This window comes from Protopterus annectens, chromosome 6.part0 (genome assembly GCF_019279795.1).
Source record: "Protopterus annectens isolate FY-2018-M chromosome 6.part0, PAN1.0, whole genome shotgun sequence".
NCBI classification, from domain to species: Eukaryota; Metazoa; Chordata; order Ceratodontiformes; family Protopteridae; genus Protopterus; species Protopterus annectens.
Window position 1 is genome coordinate 794430777 of NC_056737.1, and position 22363 is coordinate 794453139.

The window sequence follows — 22363 nt, forward strand, 5'->3', positions numbered from 1 at the left end:
AACCCCTACCTAATTAAATTATGATACTACAGCAGTACGCATTTACATGACGCGCTATATACATTATTGGGATTTCTTCTTTCCACAGGTATATTTGTAGGATGGTGACATCATCAGACTTGACAAAGATGAGTATAGCACTTTTAAGGGGTGTGAGTATTCTCCAAAAAGGTTGCTCCTCCCCAGGGAGGAACACACACACACGGTTGACAAGTGCAGGATTCAAACCCCTACCTAACTACATTATGATACTACAGCAGTATGCATTTACACGACACACTATACACATTACTGGGATTTCTCCTTTCCACAGATATATTTGTAGGATGGTGACATCATCAGACTTGACAAAGATGAGTATACCACTTTTAAGGGGTGTGAGTAGTCTCCAAAAAGGTTGCTCTCTCCCCAGGGATAGACAGACACACACACACACAGTTGGCAAGTGTGGGGTTCTTAATCCAAACTAAGTACGTCTTTACACTTCAGCAGGCAATATGGAGTTACAGGATGCAATACAGACATTACTTGCTGGCAGTTTGCCCAAAGGATTTTTCACATTTGCTAACCTCAGCAGACTTATCATACTAGGTGTATTGTGAGTGTATTGTATGCATAGGCCATGACCATATCATATATGAGTTGATGCACCACATGCTGGCACACACAGGGTCAAACCGGTGGCTAAGCTCTGTCAGCCCAATACTGGACAATACAGTCAAGAGGAGTAGGGTCATATAACCACAGCACCAACAGTTTCACATAGACCTACAATATAAGCACCAGCAAAACACACACATAAATACACATTACCATACTTAGAGAATACAAATATTAATCTGAAAAAGAGAGAGTGTCCTCCTAAGCAGACAAGCAAGCAACAAACACCCCCAAGCACACACCAGAAAACACATAATACACCAAAGCAGTGTGCCTCACAACAGGCCCTAAGGCAAAACAACATACCCAACACACTAGTAATAGGTGACTTCATAGTCAGGCATACAGATGTTCCACTCACTCGGCTGGACAAGGGGAAGGTTACTGTCAGTTGTCTGTCAGGTGCTATGATCCGCCACATAACACAAGCACTTACATAACTCCAGAACAGGTACATATATGATATGTTCTTTGTACTTGTCAGTGTGAATGATCTGAGACATACCTCCCAGGACAACATGACAAGAGATATATAGTCGCTCTATGATCATGTAGCCCAGGCTGGTATGACTCTGACCTTGAGTAGCATCTTACCTTTATCTACATGATACTGCAATATAACAGAAAGATGATAAACTTCAACAATTGGCTGAGCTTCTGGTGTCATTCAAAGGGGATCCAGTCTCTGTCTGCCTGTGATGACATGATAGACAAGCCTCGTTGCTTCGCTACAGATGGTTTGCACCTGTCAGCTATGCTTCTGAATACTGGCCAAGGCTCTTGCTGTCCCCATATTACCTTTTTTAGGCAAGGCTCAAAGGTTCATAGGTTCATAGGTAGGTACTAGGGTATCGGCCCTGGGGCCTATACAAGCCCAGCCAAAAAGGTACCCTCATTTTTGCCACCCAAGAAATTTATTTTCCTGTGCCACTGTCGAGCAGAGTCACAGAAGTGATCCCCGGGGTGAATTTCCTATTTCCCATCCAATCATCAAGATTTTTCTTGAAGAGTGCTAATGAGGAGCTTTGTTTGATATAGATAGATAGTTTATTCTGGAGTATGGGAAGTCTCTGGGACAGGAATCTATCCATCCGGCATGTTCTGTTTATTGCAGTGACAAGGTTTAGGTCCCTAGAGCGTGTAGCTCAGAGGGATTGGGATTTCTTTAAGTGGAGCATGTCCAACAGCTCTGGGTTTGACTTTGTATGTTAGGCAGAGATCACCTCTGAGTAGGCGATATGCGACAGAGTAAAGCTGGAGTTTTTTGAGATGGTCTGTGTAGGGCATGTGTTTGAGGCCGGTAATTCTCTTTGTGAGGTATTTCTGCGGCCTTTCCAGTTGTTGTAGATGTCTTGTGAGGTACATACCAAAAGGGGTGTTGTACTCTATAATGGATCTAATGAGTGATGAGTATAGGGGAACAATGACCTCTTTATTTCTGCATGAGAAACCTTTTGTGATGAGGTGTGTCACGTAGAAGGATTTCCTGACTACTGTGGCAATGTGATTATCAAAGGAGAGACTACTGTCCACCTGTGTCCCAAGGTCTCTTATCTCACTTTCGGTGTTAAGTATACTACCGCCTATGTTGTAGTTCATGGGTACAGAGTTTTTACCAAAGGGGATGACAATGCACTTTTTGGCATTGAGCTTGAGGCCATGGCTTTGACACCAGGCATCTGTCACAGTGAGGCCCTTTTGTAGGATGTCCACATAGTTAGTAGTTTCAATTATGGCTCCTAGTTTGCAGTCATCTGTGAACTTCATTAGCCAAACCCTTCTGTGTTAGACTGTACTTCAGGGAAGTAGATACCAAACAGGACAGGACACAGGACTGAACCCTGTGGTACTCCACTTGTCACTGGTATGAAGTCGGATTTGGAGTCTGCTACTTTCACAGTGTGGGTTCTGTCAGTGAGCCAGTTGGCAACCCATTTGGTGACATAGGGATTTATACCTAGTTTAATGAGTTTATCTAAAATTCCAGAGTGGGGAATGGTGTCGAAAGCCTTGACAAGATCTAGATAGGCTGTGTGAACCACCTTACCCTTGTCTACGGCTTTGCTGACTGCTTCAAAGAAGTCTATCAGGTTTAGGAGACATGATCTGCCTTTTACAAACCCGAACTGGTTGGGGTCCAGAGTTTGGAGATTACCAATGTCTTTGTTTATAAGTTCCATGATGATACATTCCATGGCCTTGCAGACCAGACTTATCAGGCTAATGGAGCGCTAGTTCCCAGGGAGTGGCTCCCTCCTTGTGTAGTGGGATATCCGTCGCTGTGTGCCATTCAGCAGGCACAAAGTCTGAGGTGAGGCTATGATTGAACATGGTACTTAGGTGTGGTGCCAGTTCGTTCTGTAGTTTGTGTAGAACGCAGCCTGGGATTTTGTCTGGTCCCATGGATGCTGTGTTCCTGGCTTTGGAGAGTGTGGTTTTTACCTGTGCAGCTGTGATGCCAGGAATTTTGCATTCTTCCGGTATAGAGATGGGCTCTTTCATGAGAGGGGGGTAAAGTTAGCACTGAACCTATCTGCCAGGATGTTGGCAATATCAGTTGGGTCTGTATATTTAGTGGCATTGTGCTGTAACTCAGAGCAGATCTGAGTGTTGCCATTGAGATTCTTGACATAGCTATAGAATGTTTTGTGGTTGTCTTTAGAATCAGTGGTGATTTTGTTTTTGGAACTAGCTTTGGAGGGTTTTATCAGGGATCACAGCTTCTTACTGAGGTTGACCAGGGAGCTCCTCCACTCATGGGATTTTACCCTCTTTTGCAACAGTTTCTTCCTTCTGTTGTACAGTTTGTTTATGGCAGGGGACCACTAGATTGGCTTCCTTTTCTTGGAGGATAGCATCTTGGTTCTGTTTGAGACAGCATGATCCATGCACTCATGTAAGTGCTTATAAAGTTCAGTTGTGTAGGATTTAATAGTCGTAACTGTATTGTCCATCTGCATGTGTGTCATGAAGTTCACCACTTCTGTCTTAAGAAGCATGAAGTTGGCTTTGGATAAATTTTTCAACATGATTTCCTTAATGAGGGGTGGGGGTAGAATGTGGATATGTAGGGTAATTAGCTTATGGTTGGATCGGACCAATGAGGCATTGACTTCAGGTGTGGAACACTGGTCACTCAGGACAAACCAAACCTCGTAACCAACACAATAACCACAAAGTGAGCTAAATGCTACTCATTGCCAGAAGTCTCAGCCTCCAAATGCACACACTCGAGGCACTTCTCAGTATGGAGAATATTGATATCTGTGCAGTAACAGAAACCTAGTTCAAGGCTCCAGAGAGCACACCAGCACTACCAGGATACTACTCATTCCATACCTTCCAGCATCAGAACCTGGATCATAGCACATAGGGTGGGGATGTATCTATATTCATCAAGGGTACCTACACCTCTCTCTACATCTTCTCTACAAGATATGTACCCATAGAATGTTGCACAGCAATGTTCTTCCCACTCCACAGGGGTGGGGCCACAAAAGACCCTTGGCATTCATGTTCTATGAGTCTGACAAGTCTGATCTGCAAGGCAATGGAGCCAATCATAATGGAAGTCAACAATAAAGACATTGGGAACCTTCACACAGTTGAGCACACCCAGTTTGGCTTCGTCAAATACAGATCATGCCTCCTCAACTGGGTAGATGTCTTTGAGATAGTTACCCAGCATACAGATTATTGAAAGGAGCTCCACACAGCCTCCCTATACCTCGCTAAGGCCTTTGACACCATTCCCCAGTCAGGTATCATAGATGAACTCACCAACCTGGGCATGAATCCATACATCACAAGATGGATTGCAAACTGGCTCACAGATAGATCCCACAAATTAAGAGTTGCTGGCTACATGTCAGACTCTACACTGGTAAATGGTGTCCCCCAGGGTTCAATCCTGGGGTCCCTCCTGTTTGGTATAGACTTCTCAAAAGTAAATGCCAACACAGGAGGGTTGTGGTTGACTAATTTTGCTGGGAACTGTAAAGTGTTTGCCATAACAGATTCCTCGGATGACACAGATATTCTCCAGAATGGACTCTATGAGACAGATGTGTGGTGTCAGAATCATGACCTCAAGCTCAATGTGAAAGAATGCATAGTAATCCCCTTTGGGGAAAACAAAGTACCCACAAACTACCACATAGGTGTTACCTCCTAAAAACTGACAAGGTAATAAGGGATCTGGGGACACATGTAGATAGTCATCTTTCCTTTGACAACCATGTTGCCAAAGTGATTAAGAAATCCTATGTGGCCCACCTAATCAACAAAGGGTTTGCATCAGGATCGAAAGAGGTAGTGGTGGCCCTCTACACTTAAGTCATCAGACCCATCATTGAGTACAATGCACCATTTTGGATGTACTCCACAAGCATATCCAGCAGCTGGAGAGACCACAGAGGTACCTCACCAAGAGGATTACTGGCCTCAAACAGTTGTGTTATGCAACACAACTGGTAAAACTAAATCTGTTCTCCGTTGTATACTGACTACTCAGAGGCACACTCTGCCTAACATACAGAGCCATGTCCAACACATAATTGTTGAACATGTTCCATCTACAGATAACAAAATTGAGTCGCACTACACACTCCAGGGATATGAACCTCATCACAACAATGAATACAACATGCTGGTGGGATGGAGTACCATCCCAGACACTTGCCTTACTGTGGAACAGAGTCCCAATGTACATCAGACAGAGCCCATCGCTGACACTCTTCAATAGAAACCTTGATGAGTGGATGGGAAACAGACAATTTACACCAGGCATCACATCAGCAGCCCCACTAGAAAGGGGCTTAGGGTACTAACTATTAGAACTAGGGCTTAGGAGACTACCCAATGGGGTGGTGAAGGCTGCACAACTTGCCTAGGCTAATATATGCCTTTGTGAAGATAGTCTACTACATACCTATGAACCAATGTGACAGGTACATGTCTACAGATGGTAGATGTGTACTTCATTGTACAGTCATGTTGTACAGCAGGCACATGCACCGCATACACTGTAATGCTTACAGATACTGGTGTCTATTATGTACAGTGGGTGAGATGTGCACCTCATGTCTTTTGTGCCATTGGGATGTGTGCTGGGTGGGACAGTCCTGGATGGCTCCTTGTCATGGTCACCCTCTTACACACATCTCTGCCCATCCATCTTTAGCTTATTACACTGTGTTCCCCCTACATATATATAGGTACATAGGTAGGTAATAGGCTATCTGCCTGAAGGCATATATTAGTATGGCCAGAGTGTGCAGCTATCACCACACATGTGGTTAGTTCCCTAGGCCTCTGTGTAGTAGAGCTGATGAAGTGATCCATGGTGTGACAGTTCAGTTTCACATACACTCATCAAGGCTCCTCTGGAACAGTGTCAGTGAGGGACTCAGCTTAATGTAGGTTGGGAGCCTGTTCCAAAGCAAGGGAAGTCTGTGAGTTAGTAATGTATCCCTCCAACATGTTCTATTTATTGTTGTGATGATGATATCCCTAGAGCATGTGGCACAGTGAGCTTGGGTTTACTTCAGATAGAGCATGTACATCAGTTCTGTATTGGACATGGACCAGTCTGTTGGGCAGAGATCGCCTGAGTAGACAGTATGCAACAGAGTACAGATTGAGTTAACTTTAGTCATGTTGCATGGGGCAAGTGTTTGAGGCCATTAATCCTCTTGTTGAGGTACTTCAGTGGTCTTTCCAGCTGCTGAAGGTGCCTAGTCAGATTCATCGCAAGTGTGCCATGATACTCTCTGATGGGTCTGATGACTGATGAGTAGAGGGAACCTTCTTTGACCTACATGCAAAGACCTTGGCAATTTGTGGGAACACATAGCATGATTTTCTAACCAATTTGTGAATGTGTTTCTGGAAGTAGAGATGACTATCCACATGTGTCCATAGATCCCTTATTATTACCTCCATATTTAGGGTGTTGGCACCTATGTGGTATTTGTATGACTGTAGCTCGAGGCCATAATTTTGACACCACATCTGTCTGACTGGGACCATTTTTAAGGATGTCTCTGTTGTCCCAAACATCGATTATGACAACCTTTTTGCAGTCATCCACAAACTTTGCTAACCATAGCCCTTGTGTGGTTGACTGTATTTCTGAAAAAGTATACACCAGACAGGAGGTGTCCCAGGACTCAGCCATGGGGGATAGCAGTTGTTACCAGCTTACAGTCCAACAGGGAGACCACAGTTCTTACCTTGTGGGAGCTATCTGTGCCCCAGTTGGCACTCCATCAGATGAAATACCTGTTTATGCACAGGTTGTTGATTTTGTGGATACGGCATCTGTGTGGGATGTTGGAAAAGGGCTTTTCAAGGTCTATGTAGGCTATGTGGAGCTCATTTCATTGATGTATGTCCTGGGTGACTGCCTTGAAAACTGTCTAGCAGGTTTAGGGACCATGATCTGCCCCTCACCAAACCAAAATGGGTAGGGTTGGGTGTTTGTAAGCTCCCCATAGCTCTGTTTATGAGTTCCATAATGATGGACTTCATGGTCTTGCAGATCAGGCTTATTAGGCTTATAAGAAAATAGTTTCCATGGTCTGTTGTGCACCAACACTTGTGGAGTGTGCCAAATGTTGCTGTAACCCATTCAACAGTTTCATATCCTGTACAAAGGGTGAGTTTCAACAGACTGTTCAGGTGCAGGGTCTGTTTGTTTTGGAGTTTACATATGACACAGCCAGGGACACCATGTCATCCCATAGACACCGTGTTTTTAGGTTTGGATAGAGCTGTTTAACCATTGTATATGTGATTTCTGGCTTTTCACAATCTCCAGGTATGGTAATGGGCCATTTTGTCAGTGAGAAGGTGGTAAATATGTATGAACCTGTCTGACAAGATTTTGGCAGTGTCAGTCATGTACATGTATTCATTTACACTTTGCACTGACTCAGAACATATATGAGTTTACATTGATATTTATGACATAGCTAAAGAAAGCTTCATGGTTCTATATGGATTCTTTGGCAATATTTTTGCCAGAACATGGCTTGGATAATGTTAGGAGTGCTCATTGTTTCTTTATGATACTGATCAGAGATTTATTGATCTTCTTTGGATTTTCACTTTCTTTGAAGAACTTAAGTACTTGTATTACATAGTTTAATTATGGCAGGGGTCCAATATATTATATGGGTCTGTTTTCATATCACTGTGTGTGCAAAGCAGGATTGGTGAATAGTGACGTGTCTGGAGTAAGAATTGCAACTGCCAGATATGTGTGGCCCACTGCTGTACTCAGACATGGCCTAAGTGTGTAAGCATGCTCAGTATGACCTTTCAGTATGTTGTTGACTGAAATTTGCTTTGTTTGTTTAAGTGTGTGAGCATGCCCAGTATGACCTATCAGTATATTGTTGACTGACATTTGCTTCGTTTGTTTAAGTGTGTAAGCATGCCCAGTATGACCTTTCAGTATGTTGTTGACTGACATTTGCTTCGTTTGTTTAAGTGTGTGCGCATGCCCAGAATGACCTTTCAGTATGTTGTTGACTGACATTTGCTAAATATGTTTAAGTGTGTGAGCATGCCCACTATGGGCATATATATATATATATACTATATATGTGTGTGAAAATTCAAGTTGGTTTTTACTTCAGGGCTCACCTTTGTGTTGTAAATCGACAGGAAGCATGCTGTGCCTGCAGGGCTTCCATGAGTCAATTTGCATAGACTTATCAACATTTCTACATACAGGGGGGACATCTATTATTTGTACATTTCTACCCGGGGGGGCACACATGATAGTTACTGTGGGTGTACATAGGATGAGGGGTACATCTGACACTTATACACATTTGCTAGGCCTGCACTGCTATGTCAGGTACTCCATTTCAGTCTGTACTGTTGCCTATCATACTGGCTTGAGGCATAACACTGTACTACAGACCTTAGCTTCCAATTACACGCATATTAGTTTGTGACTTCATAGCCTACCCAACCCACATCACACTGCCTGGCCTGCTGTTATCTGTCTGCATAGACCTGGGGGGAGGTTACTTATATGCCTCTTCAGAGGGCATGATACAGCATTTGTTTGTGTTTGCGTTTGCCTACAATTGTCCTGCTGGCTGTGACTGTTAGGTATGTGACCCCCACAACTGGTATGTGTGAATGACTTAAGTTGTGTCTGTGCCAGTGAAATGCTGTCATGGCTTAGTGGTTCAGTACTGTGACTATAGTGCACAGTATCCTGAGTTCAAGCCCTGTCACTGCTTTTTATTTTCCTGTTGGGCAGACCTGACTGGTTAAGGAACAATAAAGCAGGTGTAAGCGTGTTTACCCGACTTTGCTCAACTTTGCCCAACATTGCTCAGCATTGCCCAACATTGCCCGACATTGCGCTAGTTAGCGCGGTGCACAGCTACGTGCAATTGGATTTAAATATGCTCAATACTGGTAAAATGTGCTTAGCAGTGCTTTATATTGCTTAAAATAGGGCACTCATGCCTCAGGTGGTGCTGCAGGGCTGCCTATGTCGGATGCACATAGTACACTTCCTATACATGTTTGAAAACAGGTAGTGTCAAGTTAGGCATCCCTTTTACTGTATGTGCAAGTCAGAGAGAGGTGTCATTTCCAGGGTTCCTACTGAGTCAGTGTATGTGCTATGCATTGCCTCTTTGCCAAGGGCAGGGCATACTGGGCACACCTCCTTCTGCCTACTGGGGCAGGCTCAGATTGTTCCTCCTCCGAGTCACTTTGTACCTGTGCAGGCCTTGGCAATGGTGGGGGGCTGTTTGGCTCGGCCCCATGCTGTTCCTGCTGCAGCTGTTTCCACAGGATCATATTGTGTAGCATGGCACATACCATAACAATTTGGGTACATGTAGTTGGTGAGTACTGCAAGGCTCCAACTCTTACCACACTTTTCGGCCACCAAACCAGGACCGAAACACTAAAGGTGGAGGAGTGTCAATATTCACCAAGGATATTCACACCACCAGGCTAGTTGGCCAACACAATGTGTCTGAAATTCTCCAAGTGCAACTAACACTAGGTAAGACTGCAATCAAAATTGTAGCTTGCTACAGATCCCCCACCATACCCCAAGATTCTCACTACACCTTTCTAAACATACTGGAAAATATTAAGATAGAACCAAACACCCTAATACTGGGTGATTTTAACTACCCTGCCATTAACTGGGAAACTACTCATGTCCCAACACCTTTGCGCAATGGTTCTTGAATTCATAAATTCCAATGCCCTGGATCAACTAATCCATAGTCCCACCAGGGGCTCCAATATCCTAGACCTGGTCATTACCAACATGGGAAATCAATGCTCCATACCTATGGTCACCCCCTCGTTAGTTAGGTCTGACCATAAGCTAATCACCCTTAACATCCACATCCCACCCCCACCCCCCAGTAAAGAAACCACCATAAAAAACTTCTCCAAAGCCAACTTCGTGCTACTCAAGTCAGAAGTGACAAACTTCATGACCCCCATGCAGACAGGAACTGAAAGTTCAACTACTGAATCTTACACTAAGGCACTGTACGAGCACATCCACTCATGCATGAATCATGCCATCCCAAATAGAACCAAAATGCTCTCATCCAAAAAAAGGAAGCCAATCTGGTGGTCCCCTGCCATAAACAAACTTTACAACAAAAGGAAGAAACTTTTGCAGAAAAGAGGAAAATCCCAGGATGCAAAAAACTCCCTTACTAGCCTCAGTACGAAACTGAGATGGCTCATAAAATCCTCCAAAGCTAGTTACAAAAATAAAATTGCCAAAGATTCCAAAGACAACCACAAAGCATTCTATAACTATGTCAAGAATCTAAATGGCAATGCTCAGATCTGCTCTGAGCTAAAACAGAATGGCATTAAATATACTGATCCGAAGGATATTGCCAATATCCTGGCAGATCGATTCAGTGCCAACTTCATACCCCCTCTCACCCCTAAATGGCCCATCTCAATACCGGAAGATTGCCAAATTCCAGTAATAACAGCCACACAGGTACAAAACGCACTCTCTAAAGCCAAGAATACAGCATCCATGGGACCAGATGACATCCCGGGCTATGTACTACATGAACTACAATATGAACTGGCACCTCACCTAAGTGTCATGTTTAATCATAGCCTCACCTCAGGTTTCATGCCCATTGAGTGGCACAGAGCTACAGTTATCCCAATCCACAAGGGGGGATCCACCTTGGATCCCAGAAACTACCGTCCCATCAGTCTGACAAGCCTTATCTGCAAAGCCATGGAGCGTATTATCATGGAACATATAAACAAAGACATTGGCAACCTTCAAACACTGGACCACACCCAGTTTGGGTTTGTGAAGGGCCGATCTTGTCTCCTGAACCTGATTGACTTCTTTGAATCAGTCTCCAGAGCCATGGACAAGGGTAAGGTGGTCCACACAGCCTATCTAGACCTTGCCAAGGCCTTTGACACCATCCCCCACTCTGGAATCATAGATAAACTTACTAAGTTGGGCATTAATCCCTATGTCACCCAGTGGGTTGCTAAATGGCTTACTGATAGAACCCACACTGTAAAAGTAGCCGACTCCAAATCCAGCTCCAGACAAGTGACAAGTGGAGTACCTCAGGGTTCAGTCCTGGGGACACTCTTGTTTGGCATCTACTTCTCTGAAGTACAGGTCAACACTAAGGGACTCTGGCTAACAAAGTTTGCAGATGACTGCAAACTGGGAGCCATTACTGAATCCCCAAATGATGTGGATACTCTACAAAAGGGCCTTACAGAAACAGATGCTTGGTGCCAGAGCCAAGAAATGTTTTGTTATCCCCTTCGGGAAAAAACATGTATCCATGAATTACCATATAGGTGGCAGTACACTAAACACAGAAAGTGTGATAAGAGATAAGATAAGGGACACAGGTGGACAGTGGTCTCAACTTCGATAACCACATCACCACAACAGTCAGGAAATCCTTCTATGTGGCACACCTCATCACGAAGGGATTTTCATCCAGAAAAAAGGAGGTCATTGTCCCACTGTACTCATCCCTCATTAGACCCATTATAGAATACAACGCCCCATTTGGTATGTACCTCTCAAGACATCTGCAACAACTGGAAAGGCCTCAGAAATACCTCACTAAAAGAATCGCAGGCCTAAAGCAGATGCCCTACGCTGACCGCCTTAAAAAACTCCAACTATACTCTGTCGCATATCATCTACTCAGAGGCGATCTCTGCTTAACATACAAGACCATGTCAAACCCAGAGCTGTTGGACATGCTACACTTAAAGAAATCCCAATCCCTCAGAGCTACACGCTCCTGGGATCTAAACCTTGTCATCACAATAAACAAAACATGCTGGAGGGATAGGTTTCTGACCCAGAGACTCCCCAGACTCTGGAATAGATTGCCCATATATGTCAAGCAGAGTGCATCTTTGGACCTCTTCAAGAGGAACCTTGACGATTGGATGGGAGAAAGTAAATTCACCCCAGGGATCACGTCAGTCACCCTGCTAGACAGGGGTCCAGGAAAGTAAATAATGTGGGAAGAAATAGCCAGGGAATTGTTATGGCTAGGCTTGTATAGGCCTTAGGGCTGATAGCCTAGTACCAACCTATGAACCTATGAACCTATGTGTCCAGGCACCCGAACCATGACTTGAGCATCCCAAACACATGCTCAATTATGTTTCTTGTTTGTGCATGTGCCTCATTATGGAGTTCTTGTTCAGGTGTGTGTGCATTTATGATGGGTGTCATCAGCCACGGCTCAAGTGCATATCCAGAATCCCCCACTAGGTGACCATCAGGGATGTCCCCATTTGCAAATCTCTGGTACAGCTGCATCAGATGCCAGATGTGGGAATCGTGATAGCTTCCAGGGCAGCAAGCACACACATTCATTATTATGCCCTGGGCATCACACACGACCTGGCAGTTGATGGAGGGGAAGCCCTTGCGGTTGATGTAGACCCTACCCTGCTCACCGGGTGGTGCTTTGATGCATATGTGCGTGCAGTCTATTGCACCCACTACCTCAGGGTATTCTGCTATTTGGTGGAAAAGACGCATATTGCTGGCCAATGCTTCACGGGAATTGGGGAAATATACGTGCTCACCGGCATGTGCTGACATGGCATCCAGGAATTGGTGGAGTACCCTGGATGCTGATGCCTGTGAAATCCCCAGCATATCTCCAGTTGGTCTCTGGAAGGTACCTTTAGCTAGTATTCTTATGCCAACACATACCTTGGCATCCACTGGGATGGGTTCCCCTATGTTGGTTCTGTGTGTGAGGCGTGGCCAGCAGTCTGCTGCCTGTGTAATTGGGTGATTCTGACATATTTCACCTGGTAGCTCTGCTAGTTCTCCTTGGTTAGCTTCCTACTACTTCTTTTCCTTCCTTTTGCCTTTCTGTTTCCACCTGGGAGGGGAAGCGCCGCGCAAACGCACGTACACGTGCACACATGCTGTGTGCATGTTTGCAAGGAGTTTCCTATCTTTTAACATTGTGCACCTTTGGTTTGAGGTTTTCAAACAGGACAACTGTAGGCACGCCTCTTGCAATCCTGAGCAACTCAAAGCAAACATAAGCCACTGTGCTCCAATTAGCTTACAGCCTGCCTGACACACACCCTCATGATGTCACCTATATTCTACTCTACTACTCACCTACTCCTACTCTTACACTCTTGGGACATGTCTCACATGCTGGGGAAAATTGGGATTCACTATCCTTATCCTCATTTGCATAGGATTGCCTACTAATGCATGGTTACATCTCTGACACTGAGCTTCCCCCCTTAGCAACCACTACTCTGTGGCCATGTTGTCTTCAGCCTGCCATTCACCTGCATGGCAGAATAAGCTTTTTAGTGAAAATGCCTATTTATGGCTTTTTTTTTAATTATTTTCTTGTTTTTATAAGCGCCGCACGTTTGTGCGGTGCTGCGCTATGCTTAAACATCGGAGATCAGGGGGAAAAAAAAGTTATATTTTTATATTTTTAAACATTTATAAATGCCAATGGCCTTATATTTGGCCATTGGCATGCTTCCTCAATTGTATGCATCCTTTATTTGGAGCTGTCATAGCTCCGTTTAGCTATTTGCAGAACGGTACTCCGTTACCAATGGAGTATATTTCTGCAGATAACACTAATCTTCCATGGACAGGTTAGTGATTCATGGATTGCAAATTTACCTCATTTGCATAGCTTTCACCAGCAAATGAGGTAATTTGCATACCATGACGCTGTCTGTGCAAGAGTACTTTTAACAGCTCTCGTGCACGCCCCTGATGGCTGTTCCTGGATCGCACGTCAGACATATTGCCTATTTGACATCTTTTCACTACTCTACAACTCCGTGCAAGCTTTCATAAATCCGGCCCTATATATTTCAGAGACTGGGATTACAACTAGAATTGAAAATAAATGTTTAATTTTAGGACTTCAGATGTGGACAAGCACAAGTCAAAAATATTTTTCTTTCACTATGTAGTAAAGTATGTGAAGTTAAATTAATTAAACATGTTATTCCTGTGGAGATGAAAATTATTACATGCAAGACAAGAAACAAAGGTGTAATCAGTGAGGGGAAAGGAGACATATATCGATAAACAGTAAGCTGGTTTATAGAAATTGTACATAATGTGTGTACTTCTGCTTTGACTGTCCGGTATTAGAAAAAGAAAAAGAAGATTAATAGGAAAGCTCAGAAGAAAGGCAAACAACAGAAACTATTACTACAAAAGATGTTGAAAGAGAAGGAGTAATGGTGAAGTGACCACAAATTGGAGAAAAAAGAGGTATTTAGAAAAGAACTAACAGTTCAAATGAGGTTATTAATATAGAGGAAGAAAACAAAGTTGCAATATTAGAAAGTGAAAAGAATGACAAGGGAAAATGGAGACAGGAGAAGAACACAAATTCCATAATAAAAAATAAATTAATGGAGGGCTAGAAAAAGGAAAAGAAAAAAACAAGATCTGGATGTAAAAACTTACAAGACATATATTTTAGCATTAAATTTGACTAGCATTATAAATTATATTTGGTGGTGGTGGTGGTGGTGGTGGTGGTGGAATGGAGTAAAAACTAAAAATGAACATTTCTGGTAGCTGGATACCAGATGTGACAAGGAAGGAAAAAGGAAATTAATACATGGAGTGGGGGTGAGGGTAGAGCAAGTTGCTTGTTCCCTAGAAAATGAGACATATCTTACAAAAATGAAGAAATAAGAATTCTAGATGTAACAATAGTAGTACCAGGAAGTAAAATGTAATATGAGAATAAATTAAAATGTATAAGATTAATAGTGATTTATGCATATTCTAGTATGATGGAGAGGAAAAAAACAGTTCTTTGAAGCAATTAAACAAAACTTGTGTTGATGAATATGTTAGTAGTGATGGTAAGAGATTTTAACTGTAACCTGAGGAAAGAAAAATGAAAAATTACATGGGATAGTAAGATGTTCAGAGAATAAAATGTGAATATTTAGAAGTAGGAAATAATGGAGAATAGAAACAAATATAAGGCTGAAACTGCATATATAGTTTACTTTAAAGACAAAAGAAATAACAGAGGGAGTGTAGATGGTAGCATTTCCACATCATAGAGCAGTGTAGACTAGAATAAGAGAAGACAGAGAAATAATAAAGGAGGGAAAGGGGTAAAGAGATTAACAGCCAACACTAAAAAGGAGGAAGAATGGTAAGAAAGAAAGAAATATTATGGAAACAACACATTACAATGAGACCAATTTATAAAAACTTGGACAGAGTGGTGCATATTCTATATAAGCATACAAACAAAATATATCTTTAAAAGTGGAGAAAAGAATAAGAAAATAAGATGAAATATAAATAAATTTTATAGAATTATGAGAAATAAAACAAGGAAGTGACAAAATAAGGTAAATAGAAAGACAAATATATGTAAAGAAGAGAGAAAAGTAAAAATGATGCTATGTAGGCAAAGATTGTTTTGTGAAAGGGAGGAAGAAAAGAAAAAAAGAGGTTTCCCATTATTTAGGAAAAGAAAAATGAGAGAAGGAAGGACAGATACTATAATAGATGATAAAGGAGACATAAAATGCAAACAAGAAGATATTATGAAGGCAGTAGAAAAATTTGTAGGAAAAATGTATGAAAAATAAGTGTACGAGTAAGAAGAGCAAAAAAATGAAATAAATATATATATATATATATATATATAAAAGTAAAGAAAGTTTTAGAAAATTATATAATAATTGAAGAAATAGAGAAGGTGATAAAGGAAGGTAACCAGCATTGGAAGGTATACGCTATGAGTACTGGAAGAAAATGAATAAAGAAGAAATAGAAGTTTTTTTTTTCTTTTAAAATTTAAATGGATGAAGGAAGGTATAATGGAAGAAGACATGTCATGGGGTGATAAAAATCTATATGGAAAAAAGATGAAAAAATTATAAAAAAATTGGAAGCCTGTATCATTAAGGAATATTGACTATAAATATATATGAAAGACTACAAAACCTGATGGAGAAAGTATTTGATGAGGCAGGATGATAAAGCTCTGTGATATAAAAGTAAGATAGGTGAAAGAAATGTTAATTACAGTGAAGGAAGTAGTACAGATGATATTGAAAGAAAATGAAAACGTAAGACTGACAGAGTGTGATATAGTTACAGCTTTTGATAAAGTAACTCATGAAGCAATATGGCATATTTTAGAGGCATATGGTGTTAGAGAAAGAAATATTAGTGTCATAAAGGTATGTTAAGAAAAATCATGGGTACATCTATGATAAATGGATAGATCGGGAAAAATAAATATTAAGAGAGGAATAAAACAGGGATGCCCAGTGAGTGTGGATTTATTTGTATTAATAATGAATGCTGTAGTACTGAAATGTATGAATGAAATGAGGGATGCAAGATGGAAGATGAAAGGAAAAGTATTTCCAAAATGTATGACATATGCAAATTATTTAGTTCCAATAACAAATACCAAAGGGTGAATAAGTAAGGTTGTAATAAGGACTGAAAAGTCTTTAGAAACTAGTTTACAATTAAATTAAATGAAGTATAAAGGATCTGGTGAGAAAGAAAGTGGAATATATTTCACAAGAAAGGAAATAAAGATTTTGGGAGTTAATTTGGTGAGTTTGGAATTGTAATAGGTCAATGGAGAGACAGAGAGATAATGAAATAAATAAAAAAGTGTTAGCTTGGTGGAAAAGTTTTTATTTACAATTTCAGAAAAAAAGAAATATATATTGAATATTTATGCATTAGGAAATAGCATATCTGGGTAGAATATATATATATATATATATATATATATATATATATATATATATATATACATATATATATATATATATACACACACACCCATCACACACACACATACACACACACACACACACACACACACACGCAGTTATAAGATACTTTTTTTGTTTTATTCAGGAGCTGAACCTGGTGAGAAGAGGAATATTTTTAATAAAAAATAAGATTGTAGATTGTATTTAAAATTTACATTTAGTGGTTCATTTAGCATCTAAACCTTTATTTTGGAAAATAAGAAAGGTAAAAAAAAAGAGACAAATAAATGAAAGGTAAGATGCTATATGAAAAGACAAATAAATGAAAGGTAAGATGCTATATGAAAAGTATAAAAATAAGAAGAAAATGTGGAAAAGAAGAGAAATAGGACAAGATGAAAAAGAATATGATAATAAAATGAAATTATGGAAGTTAAATCTATGTGGTGATGGAAGAAGAAAATTGTGGTATAATATGATGGGGGGACTTTGATGTACTCATGAAAGTAATTAAAATAGTTGAAAAGGGCAATAAAAAGACTGAAGAAAATGGTCTGATTTTTTTTATGAAGCAGATGATTTTTTTGTGCAAACTTTCATTAGTTAAGTTTCCAATGAAATGGAATATGGAGTATAAAGCAATAGAGGAATGAACATGCATTGATTGTACTGAAGAAGAAACAACAGAACTTTGCCCATTTACAATAGAGGCCTGGAGAGAAAAGCTCCAATTACAATAACATTTAAAGAACAATAATTTCACAAACTTTAAGAATAATACAAAAACATCTAGTGTTTAAATAATTATCCCAAATTAGACATTATGTGACATTAGTTAAGAATAGAAAAAAACATCAGTGAGAATAATTTAATATTTAGACATATTTTAGTCAGTTTAGAGAAATTAAATGTAAGATAGTATAATATGGACAAATATTGATACCTGATATTATATGAGAAATATGATAAATTACAAATGTTACATTGATAAATGAGATAAAGTATAGTTTGTAGCATATAGGTGATATGAAAAAAGATGTGCGTATTTGTTATAAAACAGGAAAAAGGGAGATGATGTATTAGCTGAAATAAGAAGATGGCAGTGGAAGGAAGGGTGGAAGGTTAGATTGTAAATATAAATGAAAAAGGAATGAAATAAATATAATTGTTTAGTTAATTTCTTTTGTGTTGATAACCTGTAAGTAATTTTATATATATGAGGGTAAATAATCGATTTATAGTTTTTTGTTGTGTTGAAATGAATGAAAATGTTAATAAAGCAACTCCAACTATTTTTTGATAAATGCCATGGGATCTTTTACATTAACCTAAGCTATTACAGCACTTGATATGGGTTTAATATACTTAGTCTATGTACCCAAACTGATGCTAAAATAATCTTAATTACCAAGATCTTCTTTCAAGCAGAAATTTATATTACCATTCTGCTTAATCCAAGCTCTATCAAAAATGTTTTCACCTGTAATAGACATTTTTATATACTAATTATAGTTGTCTATTATAAATTGTTCTAAGATTTGTTGGATGACATTTTATTATTATTCATTAGATGTTTCTAAGCAATAGTTGGGAAATTCAAATACTCAGCTGTTAAGGTAAGTTACTGAGCAAAATGTTGCTATAGTGCCCCCTGACTTGTCTTCCCTCCCTTGGATCACCCCTATCACCATAATATTGTAAGTGCCATTATGGCACACTTGTAGTTGCCTTGGTGACTAATGTGTCTCTCCACTCCTGACCACCATAGTAATTTATGTGCCATTATGACACATTTATAGAATCCCTGGTGACTAGTAATTCCTGCACCCCACCCCCATCCCTGTAGCAATGTATATACCATTAAAGCACATCAACAATGTGTTATAAGTGGTGCCTAATGGCTTCCCTCACCCCTGATCCCTGCACTGATGCCAGTGCCATTAAGGCACTTCACTGATGTTTTATCCCTGGTCTCTAGTGGCTCTTCCCAGGCGCAATCCCTGTACTGTTATGTGATAGGGATGGCCATGCTAATCTACATGGCTGTGTGATTTATTGAAGTGCTCAGCATGCAGATGCACTCCTGGAGGGGGTTGCAGGGGAGGGAATACATGGTTGATTAGTGTATGCCTCTAGCCCAGACTGCCTCATTAGCATTCAGAATGGTTGTCGGGCCAGCCCTATGCAGTGCTGCATGTCTTCATGCTAGAGTACCTTGCAGCACTGAATTAGAGAGATTGTTAAATAGGAAAAGGTGACAGTGATGTGTGCACATGCCAGTACCTTCATGAACCCCCCCCCCCCAATATTTTGGTTGCGGTAAAACATGTGGGAAGAATAAATACAAAAGTTATGTTAAATTTCTCCAAAGCCATCATCGCCAGCCTTCACAGGAGATAAGACCTGGCGCCTCCCTATTTATTTATGTACCACATCACTGTACTATTGCTTATCATCACCTGTAATAGTCCCAGGACTACAGGTCATGAAGTGATTCTGTAGCAAGGATTACATCTAACATCTCTTTCACATTTATGTGCTTTGGTCTGTATGAACTGTCCCACAGGTCTTGCACCTTTACCCCCGTAAAAACTGCCGCCTATGCAAAAACTGATGTGTCTTTCTCCTCCACTAATGCAGTTTTTTTTCTTGATAAAGCTTAAAACTGGAATCTGAAAACCCCAAAGGATGAAAAGGTTGAGCTCATATGTTTTTTTTTTTTTAAACATTGAATTTTTCTCATGAGTAACCTGGCAAGAGGAGTCATGCAAATCATAGAAACCAAGAGCCAAAGAATCCTGCAATATTCTCTGGGTGAAGTCTCAGACGTATTGGAGAAGGTCAGAAACATTTCTAGAAACACCTTCACCTTTTCATGTGTTAGGAATGCCTTTGAAAATACTTACCTAGAAGGCAGTTTAAAAGCACAGTCCCATCTGATGGAGTCATGGGGGATTTTTAAACATTTATCTGGGAGCCCAGATTGGTAAGGAGTGAAAAAAATGCATGTTAAGGACTCCTGACATCTGGTAATAGGCATAGTTATTCTGAAGTTGTAGTCTGTCCATTATTTAAAAGGATCCTTGTTCTTATTGTTCACATTCTACCATCTCTCTTTTTTTTTGTTCACTTTTTGCCAAAAGATGACAGAGACTGATTATTTTGTTTAAAAAAAGCACAAGGTTTGTATGATTTATAATGGGGACCTTGAAAATATTAACTCCTTAAGTAATTTTCAACAGACTGAGACCATAAGCAGCAGCATTGTCAAACAAAACCTCCTCGTCTAAAGAAGGGTTTAAAATCTCAGACTGCTTTATTGGCAAACTTTTAAGTACACACCCAGGCATATCTTCTCAAAATGGTATCACTGGCCCAAAACACAGTATCTGCACAATCATACACACTCCTCAAAGCATGGTTATAGACCTGAGGCAAGTTAGAAATTGTAGGATTCAGACAGGACACACCTTCTGAAGGAATTGTGGCATATCAGTCACACACTGATTGGAATTTCAAAGTGTAAGAGATTCTGTGCATACATACATATATATATATATATATATATATATATATATATATATTTTTTTTTTTTTTTTTTTTTTTTTAATTTTTATCTGAGATTTAATATTAATGTATAAAGCACTACATCAACCTAAGATAGATAGAATCTATTCTCCTTGTCATATAATTCTGAAAGAAATGAGTGAGGCAGATTCAAGGTACACTCTGAAATTAGTAAGGGGATATATGGTGAATGTTTTCTACAGCTAACCCTTTATGCATGAAAAACAAAAGGGTTTACCTACAGTGGATGGCTGCAACCTAGACACTCTCTTGAGTGAGTCAGAGCAATAAGCCAATTAGTCTACCAAAAAATGAAACAGAAACAGCCATAATAGCTGGTTTTAAACATAGGCAGAAATAACTTTCCCATCAAAAAGTAGAGATCCCAATTAAGTGTCACTTGAATAACAGGTGACCTTACATATGGACAGAGAAACCTCTTTGCAGAACAGCTTGAGCAAACTCGGAAATATAGAGGAGGATCCGTAAGTAGACATGTTGAAATGTCTAATAATTTCCAATTGCCAAAGGAATAAGCAGACCTTAAAATAATAACTTGCACACAGGTTTGAGAACCATAAATAATAATCTTAGATAGGGCCCTGGTTATTGTTGAGGCATCAACTAGAAAATCTTTTCCACTGGTTAACATAAGGTTTCCTAATACCCGGATTTCTTGCCTCCATTGGTACCAGCTGCAAGTTCTCATGAAAAAGGTGCCTAAAAGGTATTAGAAATGAATCACTCAGGCAGTCAATTACAGTTGTTTGAGGCTGGGGTGTATCAAGGTCCCCCTGTCTTATGTGAGTAGATCCAGTTTGTGAGGAAACTTGTGATAAATACCCTTGGCCAGTTCCATAAGAAAGAAGAAACAATGTTGCTTGGGCCAGAAGGGAGTCACCACATTCATTGGGGAGTCCTTCTGAATCTTCAAAATGCCTCTGATATCAGTAGAGAGGATGGAAATGCATACAGGAACATTTTCAACTACAGGAATGAAAAGACATCTGTTTTCTAGGCCTGCCTGCAAGAAGTCCTGGTGAAGAATTTATTTAGTTGTCTGTTTTGAAAGGAGGCAAACAAATCTGTTTGAGGTGTTCCACACAACTGGATTCATTCCCGGAAAACCTCCTCATTCAATTTCATTTGTAGGTGTCTGTCTTGGTCCTGCCTAGCTTGTCTATCACTACATTTTGTTCTGACAGTATGTAAGATGCTTGAAGGGTTATACAGTACTGTAAAGCTAACTCCAAAGCCATCATAGCCAGCCTTCACAGGAGATAAGACCTGGCGCCTCCCTATTTATTTATGTACCACATCACTGTACTATTGCTTATCATCACCTGTAATAGTCCCAGGACTACAGGTCATGAAGTGATTCTGTAGCAAGGATTACATCTAACATCTCTTTCACATTTATGTGCTTTGGTCTGTATGAACTGTCCCACAGGTCTTGCACCTTTACCCCCATAAAAACTGCTGCCTATGCAAAAACTGATGTGTCTTTCTCCTCCACTAATGCAGTTTTTTTCTTGATAAAGCTTAAAACTGGAATCTGAAAACCCCAAAGGATGAAAAGGTTGAGCTCATATGTTTTTTTTTTTTGTTTTTTTTTTAAACATTGAATTTTTCTCATGAGTAACCTGGCAAGAGGAGTCATGCAAATCATAGAAACCAAGAGCCAAAGAATCCTGCAATATTCTCTGGGTGAAGTCTCAGACGTATTGGAGAAGGTCAGAAACATTTCTAGAAACACCTTCACCTTTTCATGTGTTAGGAATGCCTTTGAAAATACTTACCTAGAAGGCAGTTTAAAAGC